The 15,380-nt window shown below is 43.9% G+C and overlaps 1 long non-coding RNA gene across 3 annotated transcripts in view; it reads left to right on the forward strand.

Annotated features, from left to right (window-relative positions):
- Positions 1–369: 369 nt before the first annotated feature.
- LOC119252017 (uncharacterized) overlaps positions 370–15,380 on the forward strand; it is a 29,298-nt gene continuing 14,287 nt past the window's right edge. For all 3 annotated transcript variants that reach the window (XR_008553079.1, XR_005126690.2, XR_008553078.1), the window contains exon 1: positions 370–3,422. This is a non-coding gene — a long non-coding RNA (uncharacterized LOC119252017). The remainder of the gene's footprint in view (positions 3,423–15,380) is intronic.

Below are 15,380 nucleotides of genomic sequence, written 5' to 3' on the forward strand. Positions count from 1 at the left end.
CAAAAATCAAAAATCAATCCCAGAGCCAGTACTGATCTCTTTGCAGATGCATCAGCTCCCAATTGTGAGATCATTCCAAAATCCATCCGGACTTGGCTGAAATTGTTACGAGATAAAAATAAAAACTCAAAAACAAGTAAGAGATAATGTGACATAATCTTACATGGAAGAAAAAAATGCTTCAAGCTTTTCCTGTTAATTATTTGGGGAGGAGGCTAGGTTCCCCCCACAGTTAAAGTTTTGCCATTTATTTCATTTAGGGGGGCAGGGGCGGGAGGGGAGGGATTGGGGTCAGAATGGGGGCGCTGCAATTGTATGGGGAATATAACAATAAAATTTATTATCTAATAAAAAAAATAAAATAAAATAAAATAAATAAATAAGGTATTTCTAAAGAATAGTATGCAAAGTTCATTTACAATTGCTAAAGTAATAAAAAATGGTTAAATATGACTATGTGAGACTATAAGACCATAATATGACTAAAAGGTTTTTATTAAAATAAAATAAACCCACTGCAGTGGACAGGTGGGGGCTGCCCTTGGTCTCAACAAGCAGCTGCCTGGACTTTTTCTCTGGTGTTGAGATCACTGGCAGGTCTCTACTGCCTTCCGGCTGTGGGGGACTGAACTTTTCCATTGTCCACCTTAAAAAACTATTTTGGTTCATTCTAGGAAAAAAGTTCTATTTCCCTGTGTTTTTCTGATTTTAAAATCTAAATTATCTGAGGTAAAAACTGCTGAGTTACTTTGGACTTGCTAACAAGCCAAACAGAATGGTTACTGGTGAAATAAAAGCTTTTAAATTTACTTATTGGACCTGTAAAAGGTTAAGTTTCTTGTTAAAACTAATCAACCTGGTAAAATATAAAGTGATAGTACAGACATTTTTGAGCTAAATACTAAACCTCAGATTTTAATAAAAGCCTAAAAACAGGCAGACTGTAGAAATTTACCTCTTTTCCTGTTCTCAAGATAACAGTGTTCTTTTATGTTTTAATATATGCTCGTTCTCAGTGAGATAAAGTGTTGATAACCTAAAGCCAAAAAATCATTTCTTAAAAATATAATCTCAAAAAATATTTTCTTATCAAAAAAAAAGTTAGTAAACACTGCCATGACCGTTGTGATATCGAGCCCAAGGTCTCTGGTAATAATTAAGATTAGACACTTATTCTGTGTACAGATTATAGCTGCTAACTCATTAAAAACCTCAGTCTCTTCACACATTGGTAAAATAACTATCTCTTAAAATATATACATATGGCCAAAATTTTATATGCATGTCAAGAGATCTCTGTATCTGTTTTTGTCTTTGTGTTTTTGTTTTGTTTTGTTTTTTACCTTCGGAGGACTAATTATAAATGGCACCTATATAAGTTCTCAAAAACATTTTAAGATCATGATCCAAAATTTTTAATATACAAGAACTAGTTCAAATTTTATGATATAATTCCAACCATATATGTCTTAAAGTTATAATGGTAAATATTAATAATCTACTCTGTTTAAATGTATCTTGAAAGTATTTTTCTTTCCTTGACTAAAAACGTATGTATAGCCTTTAAAGATGAGTCTCAACATTTAATGTTTTGCTTTGCTTATGCAGAAAAAGCTAAGGCTATTAAGACAGATAATGCACCTGCTTACACCTTCTCTGCCTTCAAAAATTTTTTTTAATTCATTTAACTTGTGGGAGAGGCTATGCTTGTATTTTTCTACAGGATGCAGATTCACCCATCCGGATCCCTGATAGACTAATCCGATGCGTTGGTTTCTCCTCTTCACCGATTGCGACTTGAGGAGTCACAGACCAGCCCTACTTCGTCACCAACTTCTGCCACGCTACACAGCAACATGCCTCCCTCTATTCCCCTGTGTGAAACCTTGCTTGTTGATTTAAATAGTGCTTGGGATAATGTAGACAAATTGTTTTTGTAATTGTTTATCAGCCTCCTTATATTATACTGCCTGTAGATCCAAAGAAATATTGGTATAATAATTTTAATATTTATGCTCTTAGATAAAAAATTTTGAGACTCGCTTAAATGTTCTAGAGGAGACACTTTTGTATATTGGAAATCAAATTCAGCATATCAAAACTCACTTGACCACTCCATGTCGCTCTGATTACAAATGGATTTATGTCACTCCACATGTTTATAATTCTTCCTCTGTTTCATGAAATAATGTTAAAAATCATTTGCTAGGAGTTTGAAATAATACAAATATTTCCCTAAATCTTACCAATCTTCAGAATAATATTAAAGCAATTAGTTTAGCTTTTGTATCTTCTTTAACTCCGGCCAAGATTGCTGATTCCTTCTTGGCCTCCTTACAGCACTACACCACTAAAGCTGCCTGATTCCCATCATTCATTGCTATAGGTATTGTTTTGCTTGTCACTATGATTATTTTGTTTCACTTCCCATTGTTCACCAAATTACTTTTCAGTGCTATCAATCAAATGTGTAGAGTTAAAAATTTTGCAAATAATGGCCAAAAACAAAAAAGGGGGAAATGCTGCAGGGGGCCTTGCTGCCCTAGCCAGGTAAGACACTGGCAAGCAGCTAAGAAAAAGGGCCTCACACCTTGGGGCCGAAGCTCAAAGAGCCTCACACCTTGGGGCTGAAGAAAAAGGGCCTCACACCGTGGGGCTGAAGAGGGGCTGAAGATTTAACATCCCTTTGATTTTTGTTCTTGGTCATAAAAAGAGAAAAAATTCTCAGAAAGTACATTAGGCAATGAATTATATGTATCAGCATACTATAAGTAAATGGCATGGAAAATTATCTGTTTAGAAATTAGTTATTAAACAATTTGGCCCACTTGACAATGGGAGACAATTTATTGTTCATGCCTGACAAGCAGTCCAGCACAACAATTATAGTAGGTCCTTCTTTTGCTTTTTTAAGAAGTTCCCTTTTTTTTAGAAGTTTCTTGGGAAAGTTTTTAAATGAAGTTATTTGTGTTAAGGAGTTTCTAGATAGAAAAAGTTCTGATAGCTGAGTAGCAACTGGTCTTGGGCTGAAGGCCATGCGAATAAGAAAAGTCTTTTGATTCTTAGGCTTTAGCTGATAGGGATGTACTGGCGGCTATCAACTGTCTTAGGTAATTGTCTAGCTGAAATAATGAGTTGTAGTGTAAGGTTTAGTTTTTTATCTATTAACCTTGAAGGGTACCGTCTAGCTGAGACCCGTAGGAGCCAGTAGTCCATGGGAATAGAATACTCTGATTGTCTCTGTTTTATACATGATGATGTAATTTTTCTGCTTGCTAAAAATGAATAAAGACTTGCTGAGTCCCTTAGCAGGAGATACTTGCACCAAACAGAAGTGTGCTTGTCTGCCTCATTCCCTTCCCTTAGGCCGTCTCATCCTTTCAGGAACCCCTGACAGGACATTTTGCCGAGACCATCAGCAGGTCATTATGTTTTTTAATGTTTAAGATATAGGAATTTTATGAATTTTGATTAATTAGTAATTTAGCAGTTATAAAGGAGTTAAGTTTTAGTCATATAAGTTTTTTTGTTGTTTTGCTGTTTTTAGCATTAACAGAATGATTCCTGGGCAGTGGAAAATAAATGATTGTTAGTGGACACTTTGTGTGGTCATTGTATTTACCTTTAGAACAAAGTGAAATGGCTATTATCACCTCAGCAAGGGGTTGTAGGTCCCCAGGCTGGTTTTGAAAGGGTGTCACAGTTGTTAGTCTTTTTTACTACTTGAAAGCACTAGCTAATGTACTCCATGGCTTGCTCAAGATAAATAAAGAGCTGCTGAGACCCTGGGCAGGAGATACTTGCACCCTGAGCAAGTGTCTTTGTCTCCTCATTCCCTTTCCCCTCACCCCCTCAGATTCGTCCACACTGTCTCGTCCTTGCAGGAACCCCTGACTCGACAGTTTGCTGGAACTGGCTTCCGACACCACTCAGTGAAGGGCACCCACTAACTGGCCAGGCAGCCCTTTTATTGTTAAATCTTATAAAAAAAAAAAACTTCCTCCTGATGTTGCTCTTGTGGTGGAAGGCGATGCATGGGGAGGGAGGGGAGGTGATGACAGAGGCTGGGCTGCAAAACTTCTGCAGAATGACCAATTTCTGACCTCTGCTCAAACAGAATAAGGATGATTTTTCACATAATAGCCCTTGAAATATCTGAAACCTCTGTGTGCATAAGCAGGGCAAATCCCAACACAATACATGGTGGTTTGCAGTATGTTGGTTGGTGTGAAAGTCCTAACCTACCATTACCAGAAACAAGAGTCCTCCTGAGCTGCTTTTTGCATAACAGTATTAATTTTTTAACTCACATGACATATATTGGGGTGCCACCCTCCAGGCACTGGGGTACAGAGTGAGCAGTCCCAGGACTCTGAGTCTGTAACCCAGGGTCCAGCTGGAGCCGGGCCCAGGAGCACAGAGCGACTGGGCCCTGACCTGGGAGCTGCTGGGGCTCCTCCCTGAGGAGGTGACAGGTGACCTGAGCCCCAGGGGGAGCAGGTGGTGACAGGGAGGTGAGGGTCCTGGGTGTTGCACGTGGGGTGGGTTCAGGGCTGGGCACAGGCAGGAGCTGGAGCCGCGGCAGCGGGTGCTGAGGGACGTGGGCCTTGCCCTGGGCCTGGACTCCAGCCTGTCCCCCCAGCATGAGAATGTGAACCGCACAGGGACTCCCCCCACGCCCAACAGTCTCAGTTTCCTCACCTGTGTGTGGTGAGGTTAGGGACGCAGTGAGGACTGAGCTGATGCTTGTGAGTCTCAGCTCAGGACCTGCAACATCGTGGATGCTCAGCCCCTGTCTGCTCTCCTGGGTGCAGGGAAAGGAGGTGGGGGAGAAAGTGGAGGTGATGCCAGGCTTTGTGAGCCCTTCCTGCCTGGTGTGGGGAGCAGAGAAGGCAGGTGAGGGTCCATGTTGAGAAAGGCCTGGGGCGCCATGGGGAGCAGAGACTGGAGAGGGTGAGAGTGTGCAGAGCAGGGAGGAGGCTCCTGTGGCTTGACCAGGGCATGTGTGGTCCCCTCCACCCTGAGCATCTCCTTTGCCCTCCATTTGTTCCCTTTCCTCACCCACCTTGTGGGACAGTCATGACCTTGGGGCCACGACTGGACACCCCTGGCATGGGGGACCTGCAGCGTCTGCCTGGAGACAGGGGCCCGGGGAGCACCTCCTGTGACCACAGCTTCTGCCAGGCCTGTCACAGCTAAGTCACCCTCAGACCCACCAAGGGCCACGTGCTGTCCATGCTGCCAGGAGCCACCCCAGAGGTGACAGCAGCCCCGCTGGGTCCTGGTCAGTCTGTGCTCTGGTCCCAGCACTGGACCCCAGGGGAGAGAACCCAGACAGGAATGAGGTCTTTGGGCAGCACAGGAAGAGGATATTTTCCATGTCCAGAAGATTAGGAGGGTGTGGTTTGCAAAGACCTCAAACACAAGTGTCACCCCGTGCTGCAGAAGGGGAAGGTTCTAGGTCTTTTGTGATTGGTAAACTCTAGGACTATTATTCTGAATTTTATTTATTTATTTATTTATTTATTTTAAAGAATTTTTTTTTTAAAGATTTATTTATACATACAAGCACTGGGTACAGTCAGAAGCACGGGAGGGTGAGAGAATTCACCAGAACCAGAGCGGGGAGCAGAGCAGGCAGAAGGACCGAAGTACACTGCTGAGGGGAGCAGCGGGCAGCAGGAGAGGTCTGCGCGCCATGTGGGACCCTCCTCAGGTGGCCGGGGAGCAGCCAGGGATCGAACCGGTGCTACAGAGGCTGCGGGCAGCTTTGCAACCCAACGCTCAACCACTGCGCCACCGGGGAGGCCCTATTCTGAATTTTTAAATTTGAAAGTGGTTCTCCCTGGTGGCACAGCGGTTGAGCACTGGGTTGCGGAGCTGCCCGCAGCCTCTGCAACGCCGGTTCAATCCCTGGCTGCTCCCCGGTCACAGGAGGAGGGTCCCACATGGCACGCAGACCTGCCGCCCACTGCTCCCCTCAGCAGTGTACTTCAGTCCTTCTGCCTGCTCTGCTCCCCACTCTGGCTCTGGTGAATTCTCTCACCCTCTCACGCTTCTGACTGTGCCCAGTGCTTGTAAAAATAAATTAAATAAATAAATAAATTTGAAAGTCTTGGTGGCTTGTTCTATTATCTATTACCAGGCACTATCCTAGAGAGATAAACTACATTCTTAAATCACTGCTGCTGGCAACACTAGCATCTCTTTGAATCTAGTTGTATTGTTAAAAATTACTTTTGAACATAAATACCTGCATTATCAAAGGTCCCTCCTAGATGACAGCAGGAGGGTTTCCAGGCTTGAGGACCCCTAAGCCCGAGAAGGGGTGAGTAGGAGTCACCGGCTGACTGACCTTTCTTTCCCTCAGGTGGAAGGGGGTGCAGTTTCCACTCCCATAGCTGTGTCCTCAAGGACTTATTGCCCCTTATTTAAAACTGAGCCTAGAAAAATTGTATCACTACGCAATAGGAGCAGAATTAGGATTATCTTGGTGTTTCCTTCGAGATGATTTACTTTGCTGCATCGTGTTCTACAGCTATTTTTTGTTTTTGTTTTTTCAGTTAGTGAATCATTCTTCTTTATTTTTTCACTATGTAGAATTTCTCCCCTTAGTTGGGGTCATACAGTTTTTCCCCCACCAACGCTCACACAGCCTCCTCCACCAGCCTCCCCATTCCCTACTCTCCCCCTTTCCTTCCCCTTCTGCTCCTGTGTGTCAGGTCTAAGGTCTGATTTCTAGGGTCAGACTTACTGTGTGTCTTTGTCTGATCCTTTGTTTAGTGTCTCTAGATTCCACATATAAGTGACACAATCTGTATTTCCCTTTATCCTTCTGGCTCACTTTTAGAATCATCCTTTCCAGCTCCATCCATGTTGCTGCAAACGGCATGAGCTTTTCTTTTTTTTTGATCATTGATAAAATTCCATTGAGTACATGTGCCACGTCTTCTTGATCCACCCATAAGTACTTAGGAATTTAAGTTGCTTCCATATATTGGAATCCCTGGATCATCTGGGAAGTCCATATTTCGTCTTTTGAGAAAAGACTTCCTTCCACAGGGGCTGGACCTGTCTACCAAGAGTGTGATAGGGTTCCTTCCCCTCCACACCCTCACCAGCACTTGTTTGTTGTTTTTTAAATAGGAGCCATTCTCACAGGAGTATCTCACTGTGGTTTTTTTTTTTTTTTTTTTTTTTTTTTATAGAGGCATGCTTTATTTATTTGTTTGCTGGTTTGTTTGTTTGTTTTGTTTATACATGCACTGGGTACAGTCAGAAGCGCGGGAGGGTGAGAGAATTCACCAGAGCCAGAGCGGGGAGCAGAGCAGGTAGAAGGACCGAAGTACACTGCTGAGGGGAGCAGTGGGCGGCAGGAGAGGTCTGCACGCCATGTGGGACCCTCCTCCGGTGGCCGGGGAGCAGCCAGGGATCGAACCGGCGCCACAGAGGCCGCGGGCAGCTTCGCAACCCAGCGCTCAACCGCTGCGCCACCGGGGAGGCCCTCACTGTGGTTTTGATCTGAATTTCCTGGGTTGATGATGAGCATATTTCACATGTCACGAGCCATCTTCATGTCTTCTCTGGAGAAGTGCCTGTTTAGTTCTTCTGCCCATGTTCTGATTGAGTTGTTTGTTTTCTTCTGGTTGAGCTGCGCAAGTGCTCTGTAGGTCTTCTATGTCAATTCCTTGTCACATGTGTGCTGTGCCAATATTTTCTCCCATTCGGTGGGGTGCCTCTTTGTTTTGGCCAGCCACTATCCTAGAGAGATAAACTCCTACATTCTCAAATCACTGCTGCTGGCAACACTAGCATCTCTTTGAATCTAGTTGTATTGTTAAAAATTACTTTTGAACATAAATACCTGCATTATCAAAGGTATTTGATACCTCTCACTGTACAGAAGCTTTTTGGTTTGATGTGGTCCCGGTTGCTTATTTGCCCCTTTGTTTAATTTGAGGTTTACTTCATGGAGTGTTTTGCTTCGTTTTCTTCTATGTATTTTACGGTTTCAAATCTTACATCCAAGACTTTTATCTATTTTGAGTTGTATGGTGTGAGCAAGTAGTCTAGTTTCATTCTTTTGCATGTGGCAGTCCAATATCCCCAGTACCAATACTGAAGAGGCATTCCTTCTTCCAGTGTTGATGCTTTGCTCCTTTGTCAAAGAGTAATTGTCAGGCCTCCCTGGTGGCGCAAGGGGTTAAGCACAGCACTATGAAGCAAGCCACAGCCTCTGCAGCACAAGTTGGATCCCTGGCCAGCCAGAGATCAAATGCTTATCAAATGCTTTCTCAGCATCTACCGATATGACCATGTGTTTTTTCCTTTCCTTTCCTTTTTTTTTTTTTTTAAAGATTTATTTGTACAAGAGCTGGAGTACAGGCCAGAGGCACAAGAGGGTGAGAGAATTTACCAGAAACAGAGCAGGGAGCAGAACAGGCAGATGGACTGAAAACATTGCTGAGGGGAGCAGCAGAGAGGTCTGCTGCGCCATGTGGGTACCTCCCTGGCCAGCCGGGAATTGAACTCATGCTGCAGAGGCTGCGGACAGCATCACAGTGCTGTGCTCAAGCCACTGCACCACCAGGAAGGCCCCTTTCCTTTTTTTAAAAGATTTATTTATTTATGCATACAAGAGCTGGGGTACAGGTCAGAGGTGTGGGAGGTGAGAGGATTCACTAGAGACAGAGTGAGAAATAGAACAGGCAGATTGACTGAAATACACTCTTGAGGCGGGCAGCGGGCAAGTCAGGAGAGGTCTCCTGTGCCATGTGGGCAGCTCCCTGACTGGGAATCCAACTCATGCTGCAGTGGCTGCAGATAGCTTCATAGGTTGTGTTTTAACCCCTTGTGCCACCAGGGAGGCCCAGTTTTTCCTTTTCGTTTTGCTGATATGGTGCATTACATTGATTGCTTTTTGGATGTTTGAGCCATCCTTGTGTTTGTGTTATAAATCCCACTTGGTCATGATGTATAATCATTTTAAAGCATTGCCACATTTAGTTTGCTAAGATTTTATTGAAATCTGGGTTCATTAGGGAGATTAGTCTGCAGTTTTCTTTGTTTTGGTGTTAGTATAATGTTGGCTTCATAAAAGTGTGTTTGGAAAAAATTTCTTTCTCAACTTTTGGAAAGAATGTGGGCAGGATAGTTATTATTTCATCTTTGGAAGTTTGACAGAACTCATTTGTGAAGCCATCTGGCCCTGGACTTTCATTTTGGGGGAGAGTTTTGATTACTGTTTCAATTTCCTTGCTTATGATTGGTTTGTTCAGGTTTTCTATTTATTCCCTATTCACTCTTTTTTTTTTTAATAGAAACATGTCTTATTTATTTATTTTTTGTTTGTTTGTTTGTTTATACATGCACTGGGTACAGTCAGAAGCGCGGGAGGGCGAGAGAATTCACCAGAGCCAGAGCAGGGAGCAGAGCAGGCAGAAGGACTGAAGTACACTGCTGAGGGGAGCAGCGGGCGGCAGGGGAGGTCTGCGCACCATGTGGGGCCCTCCTCCAGTGGCCAGGGAGCAGCCGGGGATCGAACCGGCTCCACAGAGGCTGTGGGCAGCCTCGCAACCCAGCGCTCAACCGCTGCGCCACCGGGGAGGCCCCCTATTCACTCTTGGATGATGGTATAATTAAAAGAATCTGTCCACTTCATCTTGGTTGTTGAATTTGTATGCATATAAATCTCATTATCCTCTGAATATCTACAGTGTTTTTTGCAAATTTTCTTTCATTTTGGCTCCTTTTTATTTGATTTTTTTTTTAAAGATTTATTTATTTATTTATTTAGACAAGCACTGGATACAGTCAGAAGTGCAGGAGGGTGAGAGAATTCACCACAGCCAGAGTGGGGAACAGAACAAGAAGACCGACGAAATACACCGCTGAGGGGAGCAGCGGGCATGGCAGGAGAGGTCTGCGCACCATGGGGGACCCTAGCAAGTGGCCGGGGATCGAACCGGCACTGCAGAGGCTATGGGCAGCTTCGCAGCCCAGCGCTCAACTGCTGCGCCACCAGGGGAGGCCCTATTTATTTGATTTTTCTCCCTCTTTTTATCAGTGAGTCTAGCTAAAGGTTTGTCTACTATTCATTTTTCAAAGAAAGAGCTTTGGGTTTTCTTGCTCTTCTGGACTGTCTTTATTTCTTTTTAATTTTTTGTATTTATATATTTTTACACCATTGTTCATTCTCTTCTCAGGTCTAATCCCCACAAAATTGCCACCACCAAGACATCTATGAACCGTCACTGTAATCTTGTCCTCTTCCCTCTCTTTCTCCCTCCCCAGCTGAATATCTGGATTCATAGCTGGCCTCCTAGTTTTTTCTCCCTGCTGCCATGAGTGTGTACCAGACACTTAACAGCACAGGCGGATCTACTGAAATACACTGCTGAGGGGAGTAGCTGATAAGGCAGGAGAGATCTGCTGCACTATGTGGGTACTTCCCTGGCCGGAAATCAGGCTCTAGGGGTGATAGTGCTAAGGCTTAATCCCTAGGCCACCAGGGAAGCCCTGTCTTTTTTATTGTTATTTTATTTTTATGTGCTCTAACTTTTATTTCCTTTCTTCTACTTACCTTGTACTGTGCTATTTCAATAAATATTTCTCTGGGGATAAATGGAGACTTCTGTGCCGGTTTATATTTACCAGGTTAATTAAAACACCAATATTCCCACTGTAACAGAGCCAGGGGTCGGCTCCACGATGGGCACTTTTGGACAGTTATGACTTTGGTGTAATAAATTATTTTTGTCTAATATTTCTACAATCTAGTTGTTAAAATACATCTTAATTAAATTTCTTTGGGCATGTTATATTTTAATGGTATGTCTCATGCCCACCTAGACTAATCCATGACAGCCATATAAAGATAATTTCTGGGGCCTCGCCTGGTGGTTCAGCAGTTGAGCGCTGGGCTGCAAAGCTACCCACAGCCTCTGCAGTGCTGGTTTGATTCCCTGCCGCTGGCGAAGGTCCCACATGGTGCGACAGACCTCTCCTGCCATGCCCTCTGCTCCCCTCAGCAGTGTACTTCGTCAGTCTGCCTGTTCTGTTCCCCGCTCTGGCTCGGGTGAATTCTCTCACCCTCCTGCACTTAGGACTGTACCCAGGCTTGTATAAATAAATAAATAAATCTTTTAAAAAAAAGATAATTTCTATACACACTTACCTTTGAGTCACACAGTATTTTGAGGGGACGAATGCTGAAAACTTAGGACATCATAGATATGCATTTCCAATATGGTACCTAGTAGTCATATATGGGGATTTTTTGGTTCAAGTAAAATAAAAAAAAAATTCAGGGCCTCCCTGGTGTCGCAGCGGGTTGAGCACAGCGCTGCAAAGCTGTCTGGAGCCTCTACAGCGTGGGTTCGATTCCCGGCCATCCAGGGAGCTACCCACGTGGCTCAGCAGACCTCTGTGTCTCACCCGCTGCTCCCCTCAGCAGTGTCTTCAGTACCTCTGCCTGTTCTGCTCCCTGATCTGTCTCTGGTGAATCCGCTCACGCTCCCACACCTCTGGCCTGTACCTCAGTTCTTGTATAAATAAAAATAAATCTTTTAAAAAAATTTAAAAATTCAACATCTCAGCTAAAAAGCCCACATTTCAAGTGCTCAATAACCAATGAGCTAGAGGCATCACATTGTGCAGTGCACACATGGAATTATCCTTTGTCTCAGAGTATCTTGTGTGACAGTGCAGCTCTTCATGCTCTGTGGCCATCAACTCAAATGCATTAGACACATGAAAAATAAAAGGGCCTGTAATATTCCTCTTAAGGAATATGTCAGATCTCTCTCTGAGCTGAGATGCCATATTAAGCTGGTATAAAACAAGACTAAAACAGGTATAAACTTCCCAGTCCCAAAGGGAAGCACCCGTCCCTCCATCTCCTGTCTCAAGCAGTGGACACTCTCTGGCATCCCATTTCTGAGGGGTGAGTTGCAGAAGAGTTCAGGGCAAAGATCTAAAACAAGCTTTGGAAGTCAGGGAATCCAACCCAAGGAGAGGGATTCTAGGAAATGAAGAGGAGGCAAAGACATAGAAGAACACTTGGAAAACTCTCCTAGTTGACCTGCCGGGGACCAGCCTCCAGCAAAATGTCGCGTCAGGGGTTCCTGAAAGGATGAGACAGCCTCGGCGATTACTAATGAACTGAAACTTAGGGACTGAGGGGAAGGGAATGAGGAGACACCGACACTTGGTGAGGTGCTAGTATCTTCTCCGGAAAGGCTCAGCAGGTTCTTTATTTATACATTTTTTGCAAGCATTGAGATTACATTATCATGTGCATAGAAACAAAGCAGAAACAATAAGTGCATCTCTTTTTCCGTGCTCTCAGCAAGAAGGCAACCTTCAAGGTTAATAAAAAACTAAGTCTTTCACTAAAATTCATTGTTTCAGCTAAACAATAACCTAAGACAATTGATAGCTGCCAGTACATCCCTATCAGCTAAAGCCTAAGCAAAGACAAGACTTTTCTTATTCTCATGGCCTTCACACCAGGGGCTGGCTGCTACTCAGCTATCAGAACTTCCTCTACCTAGAAACTCCTTAACTCAAATAGCTTCATTTAAAAACTTTCCCAAGAAACATCAAGGGAAGGCAAAAGAAGGACTTAAAATAATAGTTGTATTGTAATGCTTGTCAGGCATGTTCAATAACTTGTCTCCCATAGTCAAGTGGGCCAAATTGTTTAATAATTAGTTTTTAAGAGATAATTTTCCATGCCGTTTATTTACAGTATGCATATAATGTAGTGCCTAATGTACTTTTTGGGGAAATTTTTCTCCTTTTATGACCAAGAACAAAAAGTGAAGGGATGCTAAATCTTCAGCCCCACGGTGTGAGGCCCTTTGAGCTTCGCTGCTTGCCAGTATTTTATCTGGCTGGGGCTACAAGGCCTCCTGCAGCATTGACCAGAAAAGCATTTCTCAAAGTGTGGTCTGTGGAACTCTTGAAGTCCCCAGGAAATTTTCATGGAATCCATGGGTCAAAACTATTTTCAAAATTTTATTTAGACATCATTTCTTTCTTCGTTATTTTGCCATTTGCACTTGTTAGAGGACCACAACTCAAAAGAGTGGGTTCTTTGCACTCTAGGGAAAGAATTCACCAGACAGTGCTAGTGGTAGTTGAACCAGGTGAGGATTTATTAGACTCATGCATAAGGGAGCCAGTTTGGGAAAGCAGAATATGACCCAGTTCTCCTAAGGGTTTTAGGAGGAGCTATTTAAAGGGTAAGTTCAGGTCCCTTCTGCAGCATGAGTTCAATCCCGGCCAGCAGGAATTCGATCCGGGCCCACGGGCGAGATTCCCACATGGCGTGGCAGACCTCCTCTGTCGTGCACGCTGCTCCCCTCAGCAGTGTATTTCATCAGTCTGCCTGTTCTGTTCCCCCCTCTGTCTCTGGTGAATCCTGTCACCCTCCCGCGCATCTGACCTGTACCCTGGTTCCTGTATGCATGAATAAATAAATCTTAAAAAAAAAAAAATAAAGGGTAAGTTCCTGAAGTGGAGAGGAGGAAGCAGCTTCTGGGTTGGGCTCTGCCTAAGCCTGCGCACATGGTGATAGTCCAGTTGCGTGGGCGCTCAGTTTCCTCCCTCCAGGAAATGAAGAGATAATCATTAGTGTCTCCTCAGAACGGGTGTTGCAGGATGAAAAAAATTACTGAGAGCCCATGTGCAGAGCAATGAGAAGCCTGGAGGGACCACACCACAAATGTGCCAGATCTAATTTTTATCTCCCAAGGTGGTTCACGTCAGTGTAGTGGGCCCAATTGCTTGGCCAGGGCTGGCCAGTCCATGATTTAGTCCACCTCTTCAAATGGGACTGGGACAACTCATCCTACTGCCCACAATTTCTTTTATCTTGGCCATCTCACACTGAGGTAAGGCTAGTGAGAATGGAGATTATTGTAATAACTGAGTAGTAGTGAAACAGATCCCCACGGCACAAGCCACAGGACAAAACAGGCTCCCCCCAAAGCCTAAGCGGCAGGTGTGCTGCTGTGTTAGGGCCTGTGGTCCCAGCATGTACACCTGGTACACAGCAAGGTGAGGGGCAGCCCAGAACCCCCAAACCTGCCCACTCTAAATAGGTTCTGCCATCCACTGCATCAAGACAAAACATACTCTAGTGCATAAGACCTCTAATAGAAAGGAACTTTAATACAATTAGTGAGCAATAAAGCGAAGAGAGGGGAAAAATAGATCATATAGTTTCCAAATCAAGCACCCAAAGTTACCCACCCCCTCATGGGTAAATGCCCAGTCAAACAAGGTTGGGCCAAAGCAGGACCACTGAGACCTGAAACCTGACACAAGTTTAAGGCACCTTCTGGTGGGCCCCGTAGGAAAAGGACAGAAGAAGCCCACCACGTCTGGGACAGAAGCTGCAAAATCAAAATCAAGATAAAAACTGCCATTGTTAACTGCCGCAGACCAGCTTTCAGCAAAATGTCGTGTCAGGAGTCCCTGAAAGGAGGAGTCGGCCTAGGTGAAGCAAAGGGGCTGAGGGGAAGGGGATGAGGCAGTGAGGAGACACTGATACTCGATGAGGTGCAAGGATCTTCTGCTGAGAGACTCAGCAGGTCTTTATTTATTCATTTTTAGCAAGCAGAGAAATTACATCATCATGTGCAAAGCAAAAACAATTAGTGTATTTTATTCCCATGGACTACTGGCTCCTACGGGTCTCAGCTAGACGGTAGCCTTCAAGGTTAATAGATAAAAAACTAAGCCTTACACTAAAACTTATTATTTCTGTCTAGACAAATACCTAAGACAGTGGATAGCCGCCAGTACACCCCTATCAGCTAAAGTCTAAGCATTAAAAGACTCTTCTATTCATATGGCCTTCAGCTGGAGACCAGCTGCTACTCAGCTATCAGAACTTTTTCTACCTAGAAACTCCTTATCACAATTAACTTCATCTAAAAAACTTTACTAAGAAACTTCTAAAAAGCAAAAGAAGGACCTACTATAATTGTTGTGCTGGATTGCTTGTCAGGCATGTACAATAAATTGTCTCCCATTGCCAAGTGGGCCAAATTGTTTAATAACTAATTTCTAAACAGATCATTTTCCATGCCATTTGCCTGCAGTATACAGATACATATAATTTATTGCCTAATGTACTTTCTGAGAAATTTTTCTCTTCTTATGACCAAGAACAAAAAGCGAAGGGATGTTAAATCTTCAGCCACATGGTGTGAGGCCCTTTATCTTAGCTGCTTGCCAGTGTCTTATCTGGCTGGGGCATCAAGGCCCCCTGCAGCAGTTCACCTCCCCACAGGCCTCTCACCCACATCTGCTTTAACCAGAACAAGATCGAGAAGCAAGTGCAGCTTCTTCACGTGTCTCTCTGCTCC

Source organism: Talpa occidentalis, unplaced genomic scaffold (genome assembly GCF_014898055.3).
Source record: "Talpa occidentalis isolate TD23 unplaced genomic scaffold, MPIMG_talOcc4v2.1 talOcc4.2, whole genome shotgun sequence".
Classification (NCBI taxonomy): domain Eukaryota; kingdom Metazoa; phylum Chordata; class Mammalia; order Eulipotyphla; family Talpidae; genus Talpa; species Talpa occidentalis.